This window comes from Spea bombifrons, chromosome 6 (genome assembly GCF_027358695.1).
Source record: "Spea bombifrons isolate aSpeBom1 chromosome 6, aSpeBom1.2.pri, whole genome shotgun sequence".
Classification (NCBI taxonomy): Eukaryota; Metazoa; Chordata; class Amphibia; order Anura; family Pelobatidae; genus Spea; species Spea bombifrons.
The window spans coordinates 48162372-48184953 of NC_071092.1; the positions used below are offsets into that span (position 1 = coordinate 48162372).

General features: G+C 38.7%; 1 protein-coding gene across 2 annotated transcripts in view; it reads right to left on the reverse strand.

Moving 5' to 3' along the window:
• The window catches only part of NEGR1 (neuronal growth regulator 1), a 203090-nt gene that overhangs the window by 137219 nt on the left and 43289 nt on the right, over positions 1 to 22582 (reverse strand). The gene's annotated exons all lie outside the window — the stretch shown is intronic.

Sequence of the window (22582 nt, forward strand, 5' to 3'; positions counted from 1 at the left end):
CCGATCGATTTATTTTGAAAAAGGCAAATAATCTGATGCATTTATCAGTAAATATCGCACTTTAAAGCGTGCAGAATCTGGATTGAGTATTTGGTTTCGCTGCGACGCTCCCCGGCTGCATCTTTTTATCCTTTAGAAATAATAAACCACTTGATTTCTCCGTCTCCTTTCTGTCTCATTGTTTGTTGAAAATGCTGTTTACAATTTTGTTGGAGAAAAAATATAGGTGGAATAATTCCCAAATAAGAATAAAAACAACAAAAAACAGGCCTTGAAACCAGATCGTGCATTAGAGCAAAATATTTTACCAGAGACGATAATACCCCTCTTTCATACCCCGGTCTCCTCCCCTAATGCCCCCTTTTCCCTCCCTGATGCCCTGCTTTCTGCCCCTGATGCCCCTCTCTCCTCCCCTGATGCCCCTCTTTTCTAGGAGGTCAGAATGTTTGCTGGGTATGAGGGGATCGCAGGGTTCTACAGCCCTAAAAGCTAAAAAACAGCCGGAAACGGCTTTATAAATTAAACGGGGTAAATAAACCCCATAATTCTTCTTCTAAATGTTATAGGTCACATAAGTAAATAATTCAGTAAAACCATTTTATTATTATTATTATTATTATTTGTTATTTATTATTAGTATTATTTGTTATTTATTATTTTTGTTATTATTATTATTGTTATTGTTATTATTTGTTATTCATCATTATTATTGTTATTATTGTTATTATTATTTATTGTATTACGGCAATAATTTAATTACCGTTAGAACTATAAATTACAGAATTTAAATCCTTTATGCTAGGTAAAAAAAATCAAGCTTATAAGCCCAAAAAAATCATGTTTTTTCATGTACCTAACATCAGATGGGTTAGTAAATTTTACCCCGACAAGTATTTTTTTTCCTGCTGGCTGGTAAAGCTAATTATATTTTCCCAGGTTTACATTATTATTTTCAATTTTCTTTTCAGTGCCATGCTAATAATTCTAAATATGTTATCTTTCATCCTATTTAACAAAAAGCAATCCTTGCAGGCAGCGGGAGGATGCTTTTTGTGCCAACGTGATGAAAATACCAGCTAGCCCGCTGACAATAATGATTTCCTGTACAACAGATGCTATTGGGAATTACAGCGAGGCCGAGATTCTGGGTTTAAGGTAATGCGTGAACACAATAATTAATAAACACAAAGAAAAACAAAGCCCAGTTTGTCACTTTTTGGCATTTTTTCCTAATGCGAAATTGTTTTTGGTTTTTTTTGTACTGTAAAGCAATAAAACAAACCCTCAATGAATGCACAATGTAACAGATTAACAACTGTATCAAGTATTTACCAGCATTCATTCTAGAAAAGGTTTATAGAGTGCAGTCTGCTACGGATACACGGCCGTTCAAAAGTTTGGGGTCACTCGGCTGTTTTCATGGAAAACAAAGACATTTCTGTTTGTAACATAATTAAAAAAGGGTTTTCTAACCACCAATTAGCCTTTTAAACTTAAACTTGGATCAGCGAACACAACGTGCCATTGGAACACAGGAGTGATGGGAGTGATAAAGGGCCATTGGAACCCAGGAGTGATGGGAGTGATAAAGGGCCATTGGAACCCAGGAGTGATGGGAGTGATAAAGGGCCATTGGAACACAGGAGTGATGGGAGTGATAAAGGGCCATTGGAACCCAGGAGTGATGGGAGTGATAAAGGGCCATTGGAACACAGGAGTGATGGGAGTGATAAAGGGCCATTGGAACACAGGAGTAATGGGAGTGATAAAGGGTCATTGGAACACAGGAGTGATGGGAGTGATAAAGGGTCATTGGAACACAGGAGTGATGGGAGTGATAAAGGGTCATTGGAACACAGGAGTGATGGGAGTGATAAAGAACCATTGGAACACAGGCGTGATGGGAGTGATAAAGGGCCATTGGAACACAGGAGTGATGGGAGTGATAAAGGGCCTCTGGATTCTGCTCCATCTAAAGAAAGGAAGTCTACGATTCTTAGAACTTCATAATGTTACATCTTTTTCTATATTGACCCAATAAAATGTATCAATTTCAGCTAAAGAGTCCATTTTCTCTTGGGCTTTATCCATGTTTCTTATCAAGATGAATCTAGCGGAAAGAATCTGAAGAATGGGCAGAACGTAGTACAATCTGTGCTGGTAACATTCCTGCGGGATCGGAACTTTCTTCCACATATGTTATTATTATTATTATTATCTTTTATTTATATAGCGCCAACAGTTTACGCAGCGCTTAATACAATACATAAATTCAAGGGATATGACAAGACAAGAATTGACAGACTAAGACAAACCGATACATTTGGTGGAGAGAGCCCGGCTCGCAAGCTTACAATCTAGAGGGAAAATGGGGTGATAAACATAAGGCATAGAGAAGGGGTGAGAGGTATTGTGGGGGTATCAATGACAAGGATGTTCTAGCAGCTAAGATGGAGCGGCTTCTCTGAAGAAGTGGGTTTTTAGATGTTTCTTGAATGTCGGGAGGGAGGGTGAATTCTGAAGGTTCCTTGGGAGCAGATTCCAGAGATATGGGGGCAGCTCGAGTGAAATCTTGTAGACGGGAAAAGGAAGAGGTGATGAGTGAGGAGGAGAGCCTTAGCCCATGGGAGGAACGTAGGGATCGAGTAGGAGAGTATTTGCTAATGAGGTCAGAAATGTACGGAGGAGCAGTATTGTGGATGGCCTTATATGTCAGTACCAGGATCTTAAATTTAATTCTAAAGGTAATTGGGAGCCAGTGGAGGGATTCACAGAGGGGGAAGCAGAAGAGGAGCGACGTGCAAGGAAGATGAGCCTAGCAGCGGCATTAAGGATAGACTGTAGTGGAGAGAGTCGAGACAGTGGAATGCCAACCAGAAGAGTGTTGCAGTAGTCAAGACGGGAAATGATAAGTGAATGAACCAGAGTTTTTGTGGATTCTTGGGTGAGGAATGGGCGGATACGAGAGATGTTTTTTAGGTGCAGGCGGCAGGATCTGGCGAGGGACTGAATGTGAGGGATGAAGGAGAGGTTTGAGTCAAGGATGACCCCAAGGCATCGGGCCTGGTTAGTAGGAGAGATAGTTGTGTTGTTAATGGTGATAGAGAATTCAGGTAGTGGAGTGGAGATGGAGGGAGGGAAGATAATGAGTTCCGTTTTAGAAAGATTAAGTTTCAGGTAGTGTTGTGACATCCATGAAGAAATAGCAGACAAGCAGCTGGTGATCCGGGACATGAGAGATGGAGAGAGATCAGGAGAAGACAGGTAGATTTGGGTATCATCTGCATATAGATGATACTGGAGGCCAAATGAGTTGATTAGTTTGCCAAGAGAGGAAGTATAAAGAGAGAACAGCAGAGGACCAAGGACTGAACCTTGGGGGACACCAACCGAAAGAGGAAGGGGCGATGATGTGTTGCCTGAGAAGTTGACAGAGAAGGAACGGTTAGACAGATATGAGGAGATCCAGGAGAGAGCTGTATCTCGAATGCCCATAGAAGCAAGTAGGTCAAGAAGAAGGTGGTGATCAACAGTATCGAAAGCAGCAGAGAGATCCAGTAGAATTAGAATAGAGTAGTGACCTTTAGCTTTGGCAGAGAGCGAGGCATTGGAGACTTTTGTTAGAGCTGTTTCAGTAGAGTGAAGGGGTTTGAAACCAGACTGTAGAGGGTCAAGGAGGGAATTAGAGGAGAGGAAGTTAGTGAGGCGATTGTACACAATCCGTTCAAGCAGCTTAGAGGTAAAAGGAAGCAGGGAGATAGGGCGGTAGTTAGTCAAACAGATGGGGTCTGAGGAAGGATTCTTTAGAATTGGTGTGATTAGCACATATGTCACAACTTTGGGTTGCACATGTCACATGACTGCTTGTGACATCACAGCACATGCAAAGTTTAAGGAAGTTTAGGGAAGTTATGTGCGAGCCGGCAAAAAACTGTCATTTTTCATTAGTTTTTTTTAATGCCTCCATTGGGGTCACCCAAGAAACAGGTAAAATAAAAAAAATTCTAAAATAAAATGATATTTTCCATATTTTGCCCAGGTATGATGAATAATCCATGGATATTTGTAACTATTAGCCCCATATTAAAGCTCATTTTATTGGCTTTGATTGTTACGTTGTCAGGGGCATGCGCCATTTGTAACCCCCCCGGCTGAGTGTTCGGTATAATTAGCCCTTCCACGCACATTTTATACCTCTTTTGTTCGATGAGAAATGTTCAATATTTAGTGAGCTATAAAAAGGAGCGATGGGCAACGTCTCCTCTAAATTAGAGCTTGTTTATTGGAAGAAAAAAAAACGCGGGGCCCGAGAATATTTCATGAAATTTGTCACATTTATGGAAGGCGGTTAGCACACTGATCTGAAGCTGCTTCGGTTTTTTGTGCGTTGGTATAATAATTATAATATTTTAATTTAAGGTGTTTGCAGATCTCACTAACTTTCCATTTTATAACAATTATTCCCATAAATATGCAAAATTCACAGCATTCTAAGTTTAAATACATAAAGCGGTTTAATAAAGGACAGGAGGGGAGTTTATTCAAAAGGAGGAGAAAAGTTACAACAAGAGACCGGAATCTAACACTAGAGAATCAGAGACTAAGATGGAATGGAAGGAAGTTTTACTTTACTGAGAGGGTGGTACATAAGTGGAGCAGCCTCCCAGCAGATGTGGTAGAGGCTAATACAATGAGGGGATTTAAACATGCATGGGATCGGCATATGGCCTGTGACCAACGTCTCGTTTAAATACTAATAATAAACATCTGTTTGAATGAATGAATTATTCCTCTCTCATGTTTTCTTGAAATATTATTTAATTTTCTTTGGTTATTAAGTTCTTTATTTAATAATCATTAGTTCTGATGCTGAATTATAATTGCAAAGCTTTTAGTATTTATTAATAATTCACACACGTCGTTGTCTTGTTTATCTGACAAGTGCATTAAGTGCTAGAGAGCGATGCGAGGCCGCTCTGTGCCAGTTCATGGCCCACGTGGGGCCGAAACGCACGAGAGGAACCTGAGCAAACGGAATTAACAGGCAGAATACGTGTTATTTCGTTTTTGGAAAATAGATACATTTTAGTAAGTAAAGAGATGGCCTTATGGACGTGAAACTTACTCCACTGAGTAGGTTAAGAACTTCTGCTTGTAAACCTCCCAAGAGGGGCCGTCACAACGGATATAATGGGGCAAGATTCCTCTGGAAGCCCCTGCAGCCCAACTGTACCTGCCCTAGAGACAGCCTTCTCCCTTCAAGGCGATGGAGGTGAAGGCTTGTGTAGCGCTATGTTGTGTTACGTTAAGTGATGTTACTTTGTGTTACGGGGAGTCTGGGTATAACTGCTGCACCCGTCTAGCGTGACGTTGTAGTCATAGACTTCTACAGTGATGTTCTCCTACTGTCTACTTCCAGGCTCGGGGATATCACACTATACCGAAACTAGAGAAACCTAGAACTGGTGAGAAACCTAGAACCCGCCAGCAGATCGTCCCCACTCAACCCGTCTAGTCGCCCGTTTCTCCCGCTGTAAAGACTCAAACCTTAATCGTTGGTCTCATCTTAGGTCCAGGAGCCGTATGTCTATCCCATGCATGTTTAATACCCTCACTGTATTACCCTCTACCACCTCTGCCGGCAGGCTGTTCCACTTATCTACCATCCTAAGAGGGCTGGTACCCACAACTAAGTGCCCTCTGGCCCAAAAAGGGGAGAAAATGATCCTCTTCCCATTCACACTGAGAACCATGTAGGATGTGGTGATAACGACACAAAAAAGAATGGCCCAAGCCAAGGGGAAAAGGGTAGAGCTAGATATGAAACAAGAAAATAAGGTTTTACGGGGACGGTAATCTAAATGATCAGAGGGACTAAGAGAATACACAAAGCTATTAAAAAATATATTTCATCTCTCATTTTTATTCTTCTTAATAAATGGCAAAAACCTCATAAAACGGCTATTTTTCTTTTTAAATGAAAAAAAAGATAAAAAGTAAATTCCAGAAATAAACACAATGTCCTGAAGTCTCAGGGCTTTAGAAGAAATCTCCTGTTCTTCCCTCGGCTTCAGTCCTTGCTGTTTTGACTTAAATTATTGATTTTACTACATGACCTGCAAATATCAATAAGCAAAGGCGTGAACAAGAGCCGGCTTCTCACAATAACACGTCGGCCGGCATGCAGAGCCAAGACGAGGCGATTACTGCTACATTTAATGAAAGAGAGAAATCGGATGTTACCAGAAAGCCCTTGAATCAGAAAGAGAAAAATAGCACAATACAGTTGGCGTTACAAGAAAGCTTTCAAGTATTTAATATTATTTTTTTTTTAAATATATGAAAAATGTTTTAAAAAGAAATAATAATTTTAAAAAATTATATAAAATAGAAAATAAAAATAGAAAAAAAAAAAGACCATAAAAAAACAAAAACGAGATAAAAATCCCCACTGTGCCACAGTAGAACAAGTTTATTGATTATTCTAAAGAAAAGTGCATTTAACAATGTTTAATGCCACAAATAACAACCTATTTATTATTGCCTGGCTTTTAATGGACTTGTATAGAATATCATTCATTGCCCGCGTTACTGGAGAGAAAAAACAAATAATAACAAAATCCAGGAGATGAATGAATCCAATTGAATTAAACGTATTGGAAAAAGAAGGTTAAAAGAAAAAATAAAATAAAAATATTTGTCTGAAAACAGAGGCCGGCTGTTTCACATCTTAAACCCCCAACGTTTATTGAGACAGTAAAGTGGGTTAAGGATTAAAAAAATATATTTTCTGAAAAAAAGCCTGTTTGTAAAAAAATGCCCATAGGTTATTAATATTTTCAGATTATATAAACTATTTTACTTAAAAATCTAATTATCCTATAACACTTTCTGGAAATAACTATTACACAGAAAAAGGGAAGGTATTTTGGTAAAATGTTTGGTATTTTGGCCCTCAGTGAGAAAATAAAATGGGCGTTCAAAGTCAATTCATCCTAAGGAAGAGAAGAAGCAAAAGCTTTCGCTTGGGGAAACTGGCAGAACCCCAAGTGATGTCATTATATCAACACAGTATGTAGAATGGGTATGTCATGATGTCATAATGGACCAATAGTAATGGCACAGAAGTGATGCCCGCGGGGGCCAGCATAGCCAGAGTGAGCCCTGACTGTGATCCCGAGTAGGGTCAGGCTTTGGTGCCAGTTTGGGGGGGTGCAGTTTAGGGGGTAGTTATTTAAGTAGCCCCCTTACCCAGTGTCATTCCAAGGGGTCGGGCCTAAGGCTGCGCGGCAATGACTTGGTTAATAAATAAAACTGGCTGCGGCCTTTTCAACCCAAGTTTCCGGCGTTTGTCGTTATGAAGTTAATGGGAAATTGGGTGGGGGGGTCCGGCCCCGGAGATCGAGGGGACTTCCGTCATGTGATTTGATCTAAAGATGTGAAGATTTTATTAGATTTTTATTTTTTTATTTTTATTAGTTGATTGAATCATAAGCCCAACATTTTGAGGATTTCAGGGTTTTTTTCTTCCACATTTTCTTCTGATTTTGGATAAATATATTTAATTGAGAAGTCAGGTAATAATTCTGACAGGTTCTAGAGCCTCTCGCTTTATTGGGTAAGTACGTAACGAGCGCGTTTGACCCGGCCGGGCGAGGATGGATACGACTCGCGTCATATAATTAGCAGCACTGAATCCGTAGAGATTTCAGGAGCTCCGCTGGTTAAGTGGCAAGCAATTAGAAACGTTGGAATCGGAATTAGGAATCGACTGAGTTCACCTCGTAAAGAGGACACTTCAAATGAAATGAAACCTAAAAATAAGTTAGACATAATTAGCATTATGGAACGTTCCATGTCCGCTGTCACAATGTATCTTAAGTATAGTTTTAATCTTAAAATAAGAAAATAAAATGATAATAAAAAATTCTATCCCTGGTGGCGGCCATATTTGTTTGAGAGCAAATTAAAAAACGTAGAAACTTTCCAGCAGATCGGCCCCCATCCGGCCCCCGTCTAGTCGCCCGTTTCTCCTGCTGTAAAGACTCAAACCTTAATCAGTCGTCGGTCTCGTCTTAGATTCAGGAGCCGTATGTCTATCCCATGCATGTTTAATACCCTCACTGTATTACCCTCTACCACCTCTGCTGGGAGGCTTTTCTCCTAATCTAATACTCTACCAGATGAAAGGCGTAAATGCCCTCTGTAATATGTTAAGCAAATAATCCTCAGCCAATGTATTCTTTCATCTGAAGGTTTCATGACATAGAAACAACACAAGACGTTTGTTTTCAGTTTCTATGGTAACAACCATCAGAATCTGCTTTTGTGTCACGTGACAAGTAAGTGTTCCTGGAAAAACATAAATGGGGCAACATTGTACACGATTAAGGAGGAACGGAGCTACCCAGAGCTCCCTCTCTTCTGGAGAGACCTTAATGAAGGTAGGGTGCTATCTGTACAAAGGAACGGGCTAGCCGCAGACAGCCTTTAGTCCATCGGGAGTAGGCAGGGAGTGGGCGGGGAGTTGGCGGGGAGTTGGCGGGGAGTGGGCGGGGAGTGGGCGGGGAGTGGGCAGGGAGTGGGCATGGCCAAACACCACAATCAAGCAGGGAGAAAGAAGAAGCTGACCAAGAGACCCCAAGGAAGCCGTGTTTCACCCGCAGACCCCAAGTCAAACAAAGAGAGTCCTCAGGTATGATCATGGACCTAAAATAAAAGCTAAGTATGACCAGAATTTATCGATAATTCTCGTTCTCGAGTCATATTTTTTGACAAAATAAAACATGAATAAAACATACAATACAACGAGTTTAATCACAATATGTCAGAATGTATTGGTAAAAAGATTCCAAACCTAAACACTTCCAATAATGAATAAAACAACCTTATTTGTGAGCGGATTGATATTTTTAAGCCCCAGAGTTACATTTTATCACGCGCGTTCTCATACCGCTTTATATCTAATATATATTTAACAGGATAATTTGGGGTTTTCAAGAAAATTGCAGGTTCCGTAACTCAGGTGACGCTTTGATGCCAAAGTACGGTTACTATGTGTCATATTAATTGGCACTGCGTAAAAATAACGGTATAGTTAATGACATCATACGGTTTATCTGATGCGGAAATATATATTTGTACAATGTTTAGCAAAATTCAAACTAATTATTAAGGTCATACGATTCAGGCAACCTTCTTAAACATGGAAGCCCCCATGGCATTTATCAGATCACCTTTTTTTTTACTTTAACCCTTTGCAACCTGGTGGGGCACGCAGAGGAGTAAGATTTACATTTTTTGGTTAAAATAACGATTGACTGTTTATGGTTCCAACCTATGTTCTCTTTTTTTTATCTTCTTTCTAATGGCTGCCGGCACATTGCCATTTTTTAGAAGAAAAAGATAAGGTTTTCCTGCAATAAAAGGACATTTCATTGTTTCCGATAATGTAAAATATATCTAGAATTTGTGAGAGTCCAAATTCTAGCCCATAAATTTTGAGATCTTAAGAGAAACTTGCATTAAACTTGAAGTGTACATTTTTATTCTGATAATCCTGATTCCACAGAACATCTTCCTAATTATTCGCAGGTTCCACAATGGATACAGCCGTAGAAGGCATGTCTGAGTTGGCCTAGATCTATGGCAGCACGTCTGGGTGAGGGTGGTAAGTCTTTGGGAGAAATGGATCCTTGGGTCTTGACCCAAATGCAGATTGTTCTACTGGGTCATTGGGCTACACTGGTGGGTCGCTGCTTAATGGGATGCTGGAGGAGATCGGAGGTCGACCCCCGAGATATGACATCATGCCAGTGAGGTAGTGAAGTATTATGGAGGGGAGATAGACCAAGGGTGGTTGGGAAAAAGGCTTTTGGTGGATCTGTCCATCCCCAATCTCTTTCTATACCCCAGAACACACGTGTCCCATGTTGGTTGCTGTAGGATCTGATAGCCTGCTGTATCCTCTCGATGCGCTTCTTCTATAAAATGTCTCAGATCTTTAATATAAACCCGCATTACAACCCGATCGATAAAATAAAATCCTTTTACTGGAACTCATCTTGATTCCTATTAAACCGTAACCACAGCCCTCATCATCTGCGTCTTCCAAGCTGCACCTAATGCCTTGGTTCTGAAATAGAAATATGGATCATACTAATATTCTGCAATGCGGTATCGCCGTATGATCCGAATGATCTGCGCTACGGTTCTGTTTCCTCTGTCGGTTCTATACAGTCGGCTGCATCCATTTCCTGCGGCAATTTCTCAATATGATAAATTACTGGATTTTATAGACCCCCCCCCCATTGATATGTTGGTTTGGCTTAACGGATACAACAAGATATTGAACACTCCTTATTTCTTCTTTACCGGTTGAACCAACAGAGCTGACAGTCGGCAGGGTTGTGCGCGAACGACAGGTTTGTGGGGGAACTCAGAACTGTGCACGGAAAATCAGTGACATCATACACATCTTGTTACATCACATGTCAAGCAAAAGAGTCCAACTCAAAGCTTAGTAGCCCCACAAACCGGCCTGAAACCTTTTTTTTTAGAACATTAAGACTGGACAAAAAAACGTTTAAGTCCCAAAAAGGATGATGCATAAGTGGAATGACTGATTAACGCGCCGCCTAGACGGGGGCCGAATGGGGCCAATCTGCCAGTGGGTTCTCTGTTTCTATTTATTGTAACAACATTCTTGACTTAAAATCTTAGTTTTTTGGGGGGGGTTAACAAAAATATTGTTTTTACAAACCAAATGCTCATATATTTATATATATTGTTTAAATGTATGAGGTCATTGACATTAAACGCAGAATAATTCTTTGCTAGGAACTGATATCCTACAATCCAGAGCGGCGACGCTTTATTCTATATATTTAATTAGCCCTCAGACTTCTGGTCATAAAGATATTCATTGCATGAAAGTAAAAAATTAACTCGCAAAGTTTAAAATCCGATTTCAGCCTTAATTAGATTCTTTTGTACTCGAATTATAACAAACCTCATATTTCTTGATCTTGCCCCAGAATCATCAGTAAAAGAAAACAGCTTCATTCATTTTTATCAATCAAATCTTTTATCATAATATTAAAGACTTATTACACTTCTCATGGGAAGTTTCAAATCCAGTTTTAATTAAACCAGACATATTCGCTTCTCATTTTTCTTCAAATAACTATTTGAAAAATCTGTCCCTTATTATCCGTCCTTCCAGCTTTACTGATAGACGATCCTCTAAAAAGGTCATTTGTATATTTCATTTTCTTGGAAGAGCTAATAAATATTCTTTGTTTGTTGAACGTATGAAATGTATGATTATAATTTTATCTCGGTGCGAAAAATATTGGATATTTCATGGTCTTATTTTTTTTAAAAAACTTTTGTTGCTTTTGGAGAAACATAATTACTGCTGAATGAAGATGGAAAAAAGGATATAGTTTTAATTGTAAAAAGATGCACGGAAAATGCATTCTAGACATTCTAAGCTTTGAGGACCTCATTGGTCTCTTCTTCAGATGGGAGAGACATCTGAGGACCCAAATGCTATCAAAGGGTTAAATCGCCCGCCGCCCTGAGATATCTGTGATAATAGCGTTACAGAGGGAGCTGCGCGGCTGGAAACAATCTCTAGCGCTAGAGGCTCATGCGCCGCCCGCTAAAACAATGCAGGGAGAGAACAGGAAGCGGCTTCCAACTTCCTGCTCGGGCTGACGGAGGGAGAGAACAGGAAGGCGGCTTCCAACTTCCTGCTCGGGCTGATGGAGGAGAGAACAGGAAGCGGCTTACAACTTCCTGCTTGGGCTTACCAATGGGATTCGAATGCAGTCTGCACTGCGGGATCATGGGAAACGGAGGGTTATTTGCATAAAATGATCTGCCGTTTCTTTTTAATGCATATTAATTCATATATATATAAATATGTTATTGTGAGGCTTTATTTGAATTCTCGGCTTATTAGCTTACAATATTTGATTGTATTTTCAGGATGCTGGTAAACAGTAAATCAACACTTTTTCAAATTTATAATTAGTCTAGTAATTAGTTCTGCCAGAAATGACATTTTTAAGACATTGTGTTGCTTTAAGTAATTATGAAATGAAAGGTAATGCACTATTTTAACCTAATGGCACAGCAGAAAACGTACATTCTAGAACTTGGAATACTAAATCAAATAGGAAATGAAACAGATGGCTACGCTTATAAACATGACATCATAAGTCAGCAATGCACATATTTAATATCGAGCCCCAAAGGCTGCATGTGACGTGTCTCCAGACATGCCTTTGTTATTTCAGAATTCTCTGGGTACCCGGGGCAGAAAAACGCTGTCTTGGCTCGTAATAAACTGCGGGCGAATTTAGTAAAAGTTTGAACGGGATAAAGGTGCCGCTGTGTACAGAAGAAGAAAACACGGCGCCCGAAAGAAAGAAAGAAAGAAAGAAGAGCCGCTTGAAGTGCAGATGATCTCACCCCTGGCAAGACTTGAGATGAAATGTACATTCTGCAGATGTTGCAGAAAAAAAACTTATGAGTTCTACGGCTTTGAAAAGCAACATGGGGATTAACTTGAGAAACCACAAAATAAATAAACAAATACAAAAATAAACTAAAAAAAGAGCCAAACGTATATTTTATCTCATGTTACGTTCATACAGTGTGTATTTATATATTTTATTTCTTTTCAGATGCCTGCATTCAAAGTGTCAAGCCAAAAAACTAACTTCTTTTTTTTATATAAAAACAAACAAATAAATAAAACATAACCCCTTATTTTGCTGGTGATGCTCAGAATCCTCATATCTATTATTTTATTTAAAACAAAAATCAGATACATACATCCAAAGGTAGGAGACAAAAGTATTATATTTTATATTTATATATATTATAATATCATTACATAAGTTATGGTGAGTAAAGGTGATGGAAACCCTTTCATTTAAATTTAAGAAGTAGTAGAAGTATTATTATTAAACGCTCCATTACAGATACTAGACGGCTTGTTTTTCCCTCAGACATCTCATGGTGCTGCCACAACCACAAGGGATTCTGGGTAGATGCATGCAAATAAGGTTAGCAATTATCACCTTTTGCCTCTATATCCACTTTATACGCGGATCCCTTGAGAGTAATTGCCCGCTGTACAGGACAGACTTTATACAAAACTCAGGAAGAGGTGCAGTAGCCAGATCACTGCTCATGGCAGCTGTTGACCTTATTGGCATGCGCCTACCCAGAATCCCTTGTGGCTGTGGCAACACCATGAGATTTCTGAGGAAAAAAACAAACCTTCTGGCTTGTCTGATGTCTGTAGATGATTAATTAATAATGATGATTAATAATGCCTCTACTACCTCCTTAATTTTAGTGGAAGGGTTTCCCCATCACCTTTACGCACCATAACTTATGTAATGGTATTTCATGGCTACCCCAAGCCTTGCGTGGTAGTCTAGCTGCTGTACCTGTTCTTGGGTTTTGTCTAAAGGCTGTCCTGTACAGCAGGCAATTATTCCCAAGGGATCCATGTATAACATGGTTATAGAGGCAAATGGTGATAATTGTTAATCTTATTTGCATGTGCCTACCCAGAATCCCTTGTGGTTGGGGCAGTGCTGTGAGATGACTGAGGGAAAAGTGAGCTGTCTGGTGTCTGTAGATGAGTGTTTAATAATACTTCTGCTATATTATGATATTTATATATAACCAATGATTTTTAGGGTTCATTTAGATAAAGCGGGTAATTAGAGAGGCAGAAAAACACAGAAGAAAAAATTTGATTTGGAGGCGGCAAGAAATGAACTCATAGTCATCGACCAAAAAGGCAGAGAAGAGAAAAACATAATGATGACCGTTAATCTACGATAAAATTGAGCAATAAAACGAAAGGAATACTCAAAGTATAAGACTTAATATTTTTATATATAGAATAATAATTGGGTTTATTTAAATACTAAAAAGGGATCAAAATGTAGGGTCTGTTTCCTAAATGAGCATAAAAATTTAAATGAGCACTTAATTTTATCCATATACAATCAAATATAGCGTTACAGTATATTGATACAATTATTTTGTGCATTTAATCACATTTAATATTATTTAATATTAAAATATTAAATTTCTTAAAATAAATAATTAATACCCACGTAGCTAAATTAAAATGGGGAAAATCTTAAAATAGACAATAACAAAAAAAAAAAAAAAAAACAGTCCGGCGGAACCTTTATTTTTCCCTGAATTATTTTATTGTTCTATCTTAAAAATAAAGACATTTCAGCCAATTACAGCCACCTTTCTTACCTGGAAGGACTCATCTGACAAATAATGCTGTATTTTATCTGATAAAAGCAAAATTAAAGCCAAGCATAAAATGGTTGATTTTCTAGGCTTCTGATTTCCCACCAAGCAGGTTATTCTGATACGGCACTTATAGGAGGATTATAGACAATTTTATGGTTTTTTTTTCCCTTTTAACTGAAATATTTGGAAATATTTATGCAAATATATGCCGTTACGGTAGATAGGAATGAAGATGAATATATTTTCCATATTCGAATGCACGCTGACATTTTGTGAGCCCACCTGTAATATCAGTTAGAAGACTCCTGGGGATATCATTCCACTAAAAAGTACAATTACTCGAGATCTCCCAATAAACATCATTTCCTGTTCCATAATTTATGAAGTCACTTCCAGAAGCGGGAGTAGAGATCACTTATTTTCAGATGAATTGTGGAGAAATCTTTGAATAATGGTGTTTTTGTACGAAAGCCAAAAAAAAAAAAAAAAAAAGAGGAAGGATCTCTTTTACGCAATTATTCAATATTACGAGCGTCCATTATTAGATGCACCTGAATAATTTTACGGGATGCAGGAGGCATAAATCGGCTGGAAGATGATACCCTTCGACACTGGAAATGGCGAGTCTTGGTATTTTATGGAGATTCTTAATGTAGTTTTCCATAAAATATAATGCGTTCTCATCTTATCTCCATAAAATTTGGATGCAGCGTTACCCAGTTGGGGATTTCGCGCGGTACAAGTGGAGGGGATTTATATCTGTTTAATAGATTTTGTTTGTATCTGAGGGTAAAGATTATATCATATTTGGGTGAAAAGTAAAAATGCAAAAAAATAAAAAAAATACAATTTTTACCGCCTTTCCTGATAACTCCCTTTGGAGGAACACCTGATGTCACAATGATGTCATATTACATCATGATCTTAGGTAGGTGCTATTTAAACACGGCTGAAACTTATTGCCGGGTTCTAGCGATTTAACTTATTGCACTTTATATCTAAAAATCACACTATAAAAAACAAAAACGGACAACTGCAATATCCCCATTTGGGTGCGTCTCATGTTTAAGCTCTTTAATGCTAAAAGAGAAACGATCTTCCTACCTGTAAGAGAGAACCAGCAACCCCAGACAGAGATTTGTCTTAGTTTTTTTTGCCTTCAAGGAGGCCCATTGGGCTACCTTCTAGGTACAAGAGAGCAAGAAGGCATCTTAAGTTTGTTTTGCAGGTTATTTCATCAAATGAAAAGGTGAGTCCAGACGTGGACCTCCTTGCTCTCTCGTATCTTGAGAGATACCAACCAGACCCCACTGATGAGGGGACCAGGGGGGTTGTTTCTTTGTCGAGAGGAAATTTGCCTTGCATTCATTTCTTTGGGTAGGATCAGACTGATACATTGATGGAGATTATTTTTCTCTAAAACAATCATACCATTTGTTTTTATTTTAGAAGATATGTCTGGTTTCATTAGCAGAGGACAACCCAAGCTGTACTGAGCCCTTGCATGACTTTTGCCAAGTCACTTTTTAGAGATAGAGATGCTAAACGGCATCTGAGGACAAAATGACGCAGGGCAAAGAGAGCGTTAATCAGGGCTCCTTCTAGTTCGATTTACACAATTTCTTTAATGAGAAGGAGCCTGGCAGAAACCCAGACTGTCCCACCATGCATTGGGGTAGTTCATTAATATTCAATTTATTTGGTCCACATATATCCATTTTCAACGACCATGTTCTAGAGGATTCCATCTGAAGAACGATCAGTGGAGATCTTTATGACCTTTTTTAATTTGCAGCTTCTTCTACGAATACGCTGGCCCACCAAAAAAGTGTTTCAAGACCCAGGCCATGGTACTTCTGCTGTATAAATAGATAAACATGGCCTCCTACAGCAGTCCTTGTTAAGAATTGGTAACGGTTCTACATCTCCTACAACTCCCTTCACCCACTAATAGTTTGTGTCTTAAGATATAACTTGAAAGCAAAATTATAAAGAAAACCAGTTCTCTTTGTATCCCCCCCAGCACTAAAAACACTAAATCACGCTGAAACAATTTACTTTGTGCCCCGGGAAATGTTACAGGCGATGGCAACAAGAAGAGGCATTTAAAAGTGATACATTTACTAAATTCTTTAAAAAAAAAAAAAAAAAATGACATCATTTGAAATACTAAAAATAAACCATTTTTTGTATAATCAGAAAATGTATTTTATGTTTGAGAGCCCTCCGGCAAAAGCAAATCATGAAATGTAAGAAAAATCAAACTCAGATCAATTTTTGCATTTTAAATTTTCTAAGGCAAGCTTCGTAAAATCAGCAGAGAGCCCGTGCGGCCTGCCCCGGAATCAAAGAGATATATTCTACAGAATTGATTTTTTTTCATGCTATATAATCATAAGTACTTATTTGAAATAATTTGATATATTTTAATGATTTTTTATATCTGTTCCATGAAATTCTACAAATGAGTCAAGTATACAGACTTATGGAAAATAGATGCTTGCAATATGCAAATTTTATCATAACTTTTTCCATATAAAAATATATCTCTGTAAAGACAAAGTTTTCTAACGATGTTTTATAGGATTTTTATATATTAGATAAGAATGGATTTGCCATCTTGAGAATTGACAATAGAAAAACAAACATGAGACACCCAACCAAGAACAAGCAGCCTACAGTGCATCTCTTGCTTGAAAACACCTTAACTTCTACCTCTCTTGGGCTATCATGGGGTAAAAATCTCCATTATCATATTCATCTGATCTCACCCCAACATTAGTCCAGAACAGCCATACATTTCTACCTTCATTACCTGCCTCAACAAGGCCCAATTGGTAAATCTGCAGCCATAGGAGAGCAAAGAGGTCCACGTCTGGTTTTACCTTTACACTTGGAGTGAGCTTCAAGAGCTCACTGAAAGGTAAAATAACATACAAAAATCCCAAGCACGGATGTACGGTAGGACAGGCTATGAAGCAGCTGTGCATTCTTGGATGAGAGTCGCAAATTGTTTTTTGTAAGATATTTTAACCTTTGGGAATCTCTTGGTGCTCACACCAAGTGAAAAGGTGGACCCAGATATAGAGATGCTTGTTGTCTTCTTGTGCCTAAAGGAATACAAATTCCGCCTGAGGGAGACCAGTGAGGGTTAGGTCTATGTTGTGACATCGTTACACAAATTGTATGTTGGAGAACAACAACAACTTGTGATGTCATGCAAGCACCTATTTCCAAGTGTAGAACCTTAGCATGTTGGGAAGCATTCACCCCAATTTGCATATTGCACACAGGCACATTTTAGTATTAAACAGGATGATTCTATGTCTCACAAAAAAATACTTTTTTAATGGATAAAAAAAACAGATAAATGCTGTGATCCTCTTTTGTTCCATAAAACTGTTCTAAGTACGGAATCCTAAATTGTACATTTTTAATTAATTTGGTCAACAAATAAATCTACATTAAGATTTCATTTAGATTTCTTGTAAACAGCTTTAATTAATTACAGAGCATAATAATTTCCTGCTCCTCCTTCCCTTGGTATAAATGCAACAATTTTATTACTTGGCAACATGTTTACAGAATTTTTAAACTTGTCTATTGTCAATGTCAACAACGGAAAACAAAAATGGCACGTTTCCAAGATTTCAAAAGGATTTAGCTGAGCCGAAAGTGAACGTATTACAAATATTCAGACATGACAATATAGTTATTTTTGGGCTGTGCGCTGATTTGGATTTTTGGAAAAACAATAACTATTACATTTTACTTATTGAAAAACTGATCCAACATTTGTTGTTGTTTTTTAGTAAGTCTAATAACAAGATTTATTACTTTTGTTGAATTATAAATTATTATTACATTAATTTACATATTTTACATTTTTATTATTTGTACTAAATATTATTAGTATTATAAGCAATAAAAGAAGAAGAAGAAAGAAAGAAAGAAAGAAAGAGGAAGAAGAAAGAAGAAGAAGATAAATAAAAGGAAGAAGAAGAAAGAAGAAGAAAGAGACTAAACTGAAAAAGATTAAAAACTCGCTTTGCCAGATGATAAGAGACATTTGTCTCAATCTTATCTACCCATATTGAGCTGCTGTAAGAACTCATACCAGGTCCTTGGACTTGTCTTATGCTCACTAGCTTCACTCACATCACGTGGGATTCCGTGACGTAGCAGGTGAGCGAAGTTCAGTGCTTCGATGTGAAGATAGAAAACAAAAGGTAATCAGTGCCAAAGTGTCTGTTTACGAGCTGCTACTGGCACTAGATCCCCGTCTTCATCTTCTGAGGTTGCACTTCCCAAAAGTATTTGTCACCCCGTCCTTCCCTCCCTGGCCCAAAGTCCTGCAAGAGTGCCAAATCTTATTGCGCCTTCTCTGTAGAGAAGGATCAGAGGAGTCGCCTAGGAAAGGGTAAACCACCCAAAGGGTAAACCACCTCTTACTCTACTAAAGTGTAGGGAAAAAGGTGGGGAGAAAAGGGAAAAAGGTGGGGAGAAAAGGGAAAAAGGTGGGGAGAAAAGGGAAAAAGGTGGGGAGAAAAGGGAAAAAGGTGGGGAGAAAAGGGAAAAGGTGGGGAGAAAAGGGAAAAGGTGGGGAGAAAAGGGAAAAGGTGGGGAGAAAAAGAGGGGAGGAAAAGGTGGGGAGAAAAAGAGGGGAGAAAAAGAGGGGAGAAAAAGAGGGGAGAAAAAGAGGGGAGAAAAAGAGGGGAGAAAAAGAGGGGAGAAAAAGAGGGGAGAAAAAGAGGGGAGAAAAAGAGGGGAGAAAAAGAGGGGAGAAAAAGAGGGGAGAAAAAGAGGGGAGCTTAGTTGTAAGAGCTGGGAATTTGCTTGTCTTGTTTATGTTAAGGAGAAACTGAATATTTCAAATGTATCCCAGTAACGTTGTTACCGGAACTAAAAATATCTGCGTAATACTCCAGGATATTGGACTCCAAAACCTTTCAAATTTTGTAGTAAATTAAATCCAAACATTGAACAATTGTGCAGAATTTTGCAAGCTTGAGTCCTTTGGGCACTCATATATTTCCCTCGTTTAGATTTAAAAACCATAATTCCTATAGGTATGCATAATGATAAATGGACTCACATGGTCTACTTCTATTCACTAAAGCAGCTGGAGCTCCGAGCGGGGAGAGGTTACAAAAAGCTATCTGAAAACTGCAGCGCTGAATAAGTAATGAAATAACTTACGGTTACCTAGTAAAAATATTCCTGGCAGTGACGACAACGCATATGCCAAGCTCCCTTCGGAATCCAAGACCATCAGGTGCCGAGCAGAAGGTATTCGCGAAGAGGCAAGCATGACCATTAGCGAAGACAGCTATGAAATTTTTCATTTTGGATTCGCTAATAACTTATTATCTCCTTTTTGGAATATTTTTTATGCCATTTTTTTTATTATTATTTAAGTAGAAAACGAGCTCTTCATTATCGGTTTCTGCACAGAGCATCGCTAGGTTTCACAAAATAGTTGGAAATCGTTCTGGCAACGGGTTTCAAATTTGTATCGGTAAGTTGACATTTTAAAGGTGATTAGAAATTCTGCTCCAGGCATCGGTATAAATATAAAATAATTAAAGGGGAGGATAAAAAAAAAAATTGGCAAAAAGGTTGGGAAGAGAGATAACATAAAAATTTAAATTGATAATCAATCTTTGGAACTTAAAAAATATTATTCATATTGACAGAAAATCATTAAATAATTAAAAGTATTTAACTGATTTTTTTAGGGTTTTTTTTTTTTTACTTACAATTTATATACTGAATTTTTCATTAAAAGATGCCGAAGTGATAAAAAAAATAAAAATGAAAATGTTCCGGTCTTTCAGAGGCCGATAAGCAATTATTACTCAGAAAATGTAGAACGTAATTATCCTATGACCTGACCTAATCTTGGCGAGTTAATATGCTCTGTTCTTATAGAGAAAAAACTTTTTAATGAAAGATCCTTTTAGCTTCTAGGTGATGCCAATGACCTCCGCTATTTTCAACTCCATTTAGTTGATGTAATAGAGGTATTACATTACGGGAATATTAAATGTGTAATTAAACCACAGAAAAGTAGAAAAAAAATAAAGTTTCCAATATATAAATCGACAATTTCGGACCTCCTTGTGTAAATATATAGATGTTGCCAAATTTTTTACCCGATTCTCAGGTTTTTAAAAGACAAAAAGATGAAATTAGTAGACTATATTTTGTAATATATTCAGTGCTTTGTTTACCTAACTCAGGGCAGCGCCGCCAGCACCCCCCCCCACTGCACCGCCATACTTACTGCTGAGCATCTGGATATGATGTCATATCCCAGCATTCTCATTTTTAATGATACATGGAGCCCGAGGAAATGAAATATGGAAGCCGTGTCAACAACTTCAAAGAGTTAAGGGGACAGTTGGGGAGATCAGTGATCTTCCTTTTCATTGGCCCATTGAGCAGCAGTGATACAGGGAGCCTGATAGACTATGGTGGGGATTGGCTACCACCCCCCAGGACCTACCCCTCTAGGACAAAATAAGTCACTGAATACACAAACAGGGTGGGAAAATGATCTATTGAGCATGGCAGAAAACAGCTTTAATTAATTACAGAGAATAACAATTTCATGCTTCTTCAATTATAACAGGTGCCCAGGGGAAACATTCCCTAGTGGGCCCTGCCTAAAGCCTTCCCTACTCAGTGGTACCTGCTGCCCAAATTGTACTAATACATAAGTTATGGTGAGTAAAGGTGATGGAAACCCTTCCACTTATATTTAAGGGGTAGTAGAAGTATTATTATTAAACACTCATCTACAGACACCAGAAGGCTTGTTTTTCCCTCAGAAATCTTATGGTGCTGCCACAATCACAAGGGATTCTGGGTAGGCGCATGCAAATAAGGTCAACAATCATCACCTTTGCCTCTATATCCATAACGAATTGTACTAAGACATGGACTTAACGGGGCGACCAAAGAACTGCTGCTGTGGACCTCCAATAATAATGGAGCCCGTGGGCTTTCCCTGTCTAGTGACTCCGTAACTCATGGGGGGCTCATGGCTGCGGTGGGAATGTAAGGCTGGGCCCAGGGCAGCTGCCCCTTTTGGCCCTGATCTTAGGACGAGGTCGTGATCTAAACCCTGTGGAGCAGCAGAATTACAGCAAGATATATTTCTCTTCCAAAAATGTAAATATTGTAAATAAGGAGTCATCTGACCGACTCTCCCTTTTTCTTTCTTTCCGGTTCTGCTCGGCTTTCTGTATATATAATATTTGCATAAACAAAACAAACCTTTCTTAGGAAATTTATCAGAAAAGGTTTTATGGAAAAGAAAACACACATTATTCCAGAATCCTCACATCGCCCAATTCTCCTCGGGAGGCAAATTACAGAAACATCTAAACCTCTTAACATAATGCCAAGTGACACATTTCAGCGCTGCATTCCTGTTCAAAGGGAGAATTCAGTTTTCTGTTTAAGCCCAGCACTGTATACAGTAATAACCCCCAGCGCTGTATACAGTAATATAACCCCCAGCGCTGTATACAGTAATATAACCCCCAGCGCTGTATACAGTAATATAACCCCCCAGCGCTGTATACAGTAATATAACCCCCAGCGCTGTATACAGTAATAACCCCCAGCGCTGTATACAGTAATATAACCCCCCAGCGCTGTATACAGTAATATAACCCCCGGCTCTGTATACAGTAATATAACCCCCCCAGTGCTGTATACAGTAATATAACCCCCAGCGCTGTATACAGTAATATAACCCCCAGCACTGTATACAGTAATATAACCCCCAGCGCTGTATACAGTAATATAACCCCCAGCGCTGTATACAGTAATATAACCCCCCAGCGCTGTATACAGTAATATAACCCCCCAGCGCTGTATACAGTCATATAACCCCCCAGCGCTGTATACAGTAATATAACCCCCAGCGCTGTATACAGTAATATAACCCCCAGCGCTGTATACAGTAATATAACCCCCAGCGCTGTATACAGTAATATAACCCCCAGCACTGTATACAGTAATATAACCCCCAGCGCTGTATACAGTAATATATCCCCCAGCGCTGTACACAGTAATATAACCCCCAGCGCTGTATACAGTAATAACCCCCAGCGCTGTATACAGTAATATAACCCCCAGCGCTGTATACAGTAATATAACCCCCAGTGCTGTATACAGTAATAACCCCCAGCACTGTATACAGTAATATAACCCCTAGCGCTGTATACAGTAATATAACCCCCAGCGCTGTATACAGTAATATAAC